The sequence below is a fragment of the Cyprinodon tularosa genome, unplaced genomic scaffold (genome assembly GCF_016077235.1).
Source record: "Cyprinodon tularosa strain WSP-4 unplaced genomic scaffold, ASM1607723v1 ctg570, whole genome shotgun sequence".
Taxonomy (NCBI): domain Eukaryota; kingdom Metazoa; phylum Chordata; class Actinopteri; order Cyprinodontiformes; family Cyprinodontidae; genus Cyprinodon; species Cyprinodon tularosa.
Genome location: NW_024039308.1, coordinates 458655 through 463861, shown reverse-complemented (window position 1 = coordinate 463861; position 5207 = coordinate 458655). Strand labels below are relative to the sequence as shown.

General features: G+C 36.2%; 1 long non-coding RNA gene across 2 annotated transcripts; it reads left to right on the top strand.

Annotated features, from left to right (window-relative positions):
- The first annotated feature begins 2170 nt into the window (after positions 1-2170).
- LOC119797112 lies at positions 2171-4513 on the top strand. 2 transcript variants are annotated; one of them, XR_005282551.1, is made up of 3 exons: positions 2171-2236; positions 3389-3516; positions 3669-4513. It is a non-coding gene; the product is annotated as an uncharacterized LOC119797112 (long non-coding RNA). The 2 variants fall into 2 exon arrangements; XR_005282552.1 differs by having other exon boundaries at positions 2222-2244.
- The last annotated feature ends 694 nt before the right edge of the window (positions 4514-5207 follow it).

The following is a 5207-nucleotide window of genomic DNA, read 5'->3' as shown; positions in this document are numbered from 1 at the left end:
ATAATAATAATAATAATAAAGAGAAACAGAAAAACAATAAGTGGGAATGCATAAGCATTCCCACTTGACTAGAAAAAGCTGTTTCGGAGAAACAGCAAGTGGGAATGCTTTTGCTGAATGAATAAAGCTGAAATTAACTGCAGAACATATGAAAATGTGATAGGAAGTCATCAGAAACTTCAAACTGCAGAAAACAATTGAATCATCTGAAGATTTTTGTAGGGTAGAATTATTTGGCACTAAAATGGCAGAAAGAAACTCATCTTAAAAGCTGCACAGCCAAACCATACATAATATCAAAAATGTCATTAATATGTGCACTAGAAGGGTCTTAATATAATGTCTATCAAGTTTCTAGAAAAATTTCTAAAGAAATTTTGAAGTGGGGCCACCTACTGCCCAGAAACATGTCAGGCATGTTATGAATTAGCAGCAAACAGAAAAGCTTAATTCCTGTCCAGAAAAAGAGCAAAATTAAGCCAAGGTTCACAGCATAGGCTGAACAATATAAAATTAGCTGAATCGGAAAAGAAATTACAAAGAAAAAATTGAATCTTATCTGGTTGAAGAAAATATGAGTAGCTCAAGGATGGGAAGTAAAATGTTGAGGAAGATGGTATTGAATAAGTATCAAAATTTTGAAATTGTGGAAATGTCAAGACTTGGCACAACAATTTGAAATGATTTAAAATGTGTTGGTTGATCAGCATAAAGAAAACAGTGTCATCCTTAGAGGATTGAAAATATACAAACCTATGTGCAAGACTGACCATGAGAAGCAGAGGAAGGACAGAGAGAGAAGCTTATAGAAAGAGAGTTAATACCACTTAAGGAGCTGAATTTATAAAAAAAAAACTAACCTGCATGTTACGAGCCGCTGCAGTGATGAAAGCACCGTTGGCAGGCTTAGGCTGCATGTTATGAGGTTAGCAGATGCTGTATCTCAGTGTAAATCTTAGAACCTGGTTAAGAAATATGCTCTGAGGTCTGTGGTCAACAGGCCTTGGTAGTGTAATTTGAAGAAATTGGTTGAATTTGGGTCATAGCTACAAGCCACACGGCACAATGAATGAGTGTGTGTAAGGAAGAGGCTTTTATTTTGTAGAGTCCCTTTAGTCTTATTTTGAAAGTCTATCATGGATGTGTGTCAAGGGAAGGGTCATGCCCAGCAGTTATATAGAATCCATTTCTAAATATGAAATCACTGGTTTTCCATGTCATTGGGTGAATAGATGCTGTATTAGAGCGTAAATGGGAGACTTTTATTGTGAACTTCACTCCGGGGTATGTTTTGAAAAGGTCCCTAGAGTCTAATAGAAACAAACTGGTAGAGTTTGGGTCATAATGCTGATCCATTTGCATCAATTAATACGCGTGTATAATATAGAGGCTTTTATTTTGTAGGGTCACTGGAGTCTTATTTTGAAAGTCTAGCAGTAGTGTGTTGAGAAAAGGGTCAGACCCAGCAGTGATACTTGATGACTTTCCAATCATTAAATCATTCTTTGCCCTGTTATTAGGGCAGTAGATAAAGTGGCAATGGGAGGCTTTTATTTTGAAAGGAAAGAGAAACAGAAAAACAATAAGTGGGAATGCATAAGCATTCCCACTTGATAATAATAATAATAATAATAATAATAATAATAATAATAAAGAGAAACAGAAAAACAATAAGTGGGAATGCATAAGCAACAACAACACTCAGATTATTGTTATTAGCCAACTAATAACTACAACCACATCCACAAATATTGTAATTTACACCAAAGATTAATTGTCATACAATCGTTATTGGTGTCAGTAAAACCTATATAATTGACTAATAATAGTTGATAACTTGATAACTTGCGCAAGTAGCCGTGATGCACAACTATGCTGCGCGAATAAGTCATTTTTCAACAAGAAAATCTGCAATTTCGACATGTTCAAGCATCAAGAATAATAGCCACGTTCATAATGTTTGTAAGAAACCAAACTGTTTGTAAATCCGTCAAGAATTCAGTGAGGTAAGAGTATTTGTGTTCGTGCTGATCACTCACCTTACATTAGGTACCACAGAGCACAACAGAAAGCCTGCCTGAGGCAAGATGGCCGCCGGTGATGCCGTTTGAGACTCCGCCGTAAGACATCTAGCCTTTATTGTGGATATCTATGTCTGCAAACCACCTGGCAGATAAAGATCAGTCCTGATAAATCACCGACCAGCGATAGTCTGATAATCTCTGATTTATTTCAGGTTCTCAGGTGAGAACAGCCTTATAAGGTTTGTAAACATAAAAAGGAAAAACTGAAGATCCACTCTATTATATTTCACTAGAAATTATTTGTTTTTGGCTTCTGCTCTGTTTACATTTGATCACTGCTGCACTTTATGGAATGGAAATGTTAATTTACTGTCTGAAAAGCTGTACACTCTGTGTGTACAAAATGACATTAAAAGTTGTCTAAGTTCTAAGGACCAGGGTTGAGACCTCTGTAGTATATATTTAAATATTAACAATAAAAAGCATGAAATAAGTATTATTAAAAATAATTAAATGCTTGAGATTACCACTAAACTTTTTTTTTTTTTTAGTTCTTCTTCTGTCAGAATCTGTGGTTTGCTGCATAATCTTCATGGTTGGGGGTGGAGGACCTGCTCCAGTCTGGATCTCCATCTCCGTCATCTCTGCTTCACAAAATAGCTTTTAAAGTTGAATTAGCTCAAAGGAGGCAGATTGAATCCTCCATGATCTTCAGTGTTGGGCTGCTGCTTTGCAGGCATGATTAATGATGTTTGCATTGAGCACGATCGCTGCGCATCAATGCATCAATATTATTAATTTGCAGCTGTTCAATTCACATTAGTGCTGCAACTAATGATTATTTTCCAAATGGATTGATCCGTCAATTATTTTTTTGATTAATCGATTAATAATCCTTTTGCCAAAGGTTCTCTTGAGAAGTTTTCTTAAGAGAAACAAAAACTTTTCCCCTCGATGAGTTCTGGATAGAGCATATTGACAGACAAAAACATTTTTTATCTTAAATGCAAAATGTTTACATAATTTTTTTTACAATTTAGGTATGATTACTACTCTTAGTGTGTCGCTCTATCAGCTAAAGACATGTTACAGTCTCTATGCTCGAGTTAACGATTAATCGATTACTGAATTAGTTGACGATTATTTAAATAATTGATTAATCTAATTAATTGTTTCTGCCCTACTCGACATATTACATATTAGTCACCGGGTCACCGGTGACTAATATCCACCTGCCTGTTGTCTGTTTAACTCAACATGGCAGACCTGGATTTTCGGAGCGAGTCACAGTGCTGTGTTTAATGTGGAAAGCTAAAACAATAACTCAGGAGAGAAGTTAAAGCTTTAACTGGTTTTCTGTTTAGGTCGGAGCTGCTGGGCTGAAAACTGATGATGGGAGGAGATCAGAGTCATCAGAAGGAGGCTGAGGAGAGAAGAGGAGGAGCTGAAGAACATCAGAAACCAGACCAAACAAAGGCTCCAGCTGCTGAAGGTACCAGCAAATACATTTATCGAGATTATTTCTGATTATAAATGACTTCTGTGAACTTTATTCAGCAGAGATATTTCAGTTCATCAGAAATAATCTCAACATGTTTCTGCATGTTGCTACTGCAGATTAATAAACAAGCTTCTCTTCCTCAGAGACTCCGGTTGAGTTGCCCCAGTGCAGGATGGGAAGCAGAAAGGTGGACGACATGTGTTTCATGATCTCATGCACCAACTGGTATTGATCCGCTGGACACTGGGACTGCTGGGAGCTGGTGGATGATGTGTTCATGCTTTTCATGCATCAAATTGGCTGCATTGCTCATCCTCTGTTGTAGTTTTAACAGATTATTTCTCATCAAAATCAGATAAATGTTTCAGAAATCTAACAACAGGAAGTAAATCTGTCATTTCTCAGTATCATTCTGTATCAAAAAGCCAAGAAGCTGCTGTAGGGAGGCTGAAGGATGAAGACAGGGACTGAACATGAGTCCAACCTGTCAGAAAAATGTTTGCTGTTGCTTTGCAGTGGAGAGCGGCTGCTTGGAAGTAGATTTATGGACTTTTCTCCTCCTAAAAACCCTCATTATCAAAGTGGAACTAAAATCTATCATAGATTGATTTCTCCACCTTCGCACTTCACTACACACCTCTTCTCCTGCAAACTCAGGCGGAAAGAAGAATGATACATTTGCAACAAAGCTCTGATGACTGAAGGTTTTCAGACTTTTGACATGAAACATTCCTGGTTTGGCAATATCATTTTTTTTCCTCTGAAGGCTTCAGTTTCTCTACAGCTTCAACAGAAATGATGAACTGATCAATGGAAGGTGATTGAACTGTATGAGCAGATTTATGAGAGTAATTGTTGCAGAATAAGATGAAAACTAAAAGATAATAAATCATTTCTGAGTTTTTGTTGATCAGCTCAGATTTTTGTCTGTCATCTATTGTTGGAGAATGTTTGAAAATAAGCAGCAGCATGGAGACCAAGGAGCCCAGCAGACAGATGAAGTTCTGGTTCAGTATAAAGCAGAGTTTGATTCTAGAACAATATTGTAATATTTTTCAGACTCTCTTTAATGCATCCTTCTAACATAGAGAAAGGATGGACATCCACCTTATCTGACAGGAGAACGTTAAACAGGGAAATAATTGGAAAAGCTTCAGAGAATATGTAGACAGGAAAAATATGAGTCAGTATTTTCTCTAGTCCTGTAGGTGACACAGCAAATGAGGAGGAAGGTGTCTGATCATAGGAGACCAGTACAGAACCTTTGGGTCTCATACAAAGTTAACTCTGCAGATCGCTCGGAACACGTCATCCCTATGGTGAAGCACGGTAGTGGCAGCATCATGCCAAGGGATGCTTTTCAGTTTTAACAGTTTTAACAGTTTTAAAAGCTTCATTTTTTTTAGAATATTTGAACTGAAATTTCACAATAGAATAACATAAAAAAACAGAAATTGTTTTTTTTTAAATAAATTTCTTCTTGTCAACAGCTTGAAAAATATGTTTTTTTTTTTAACAGAATCTTCCACAAATAATATTCAATAGAAGAAAATCCACACTTCGATTTTAACACTTTTATAATTTTTTTTCTTATTTTAATTTGAAAAATATAAATAACCTGTAGATCGTTTAAAATGGCAACAGATTTGTGTTTCATTAAAAGGCCATCATAATAATCATGC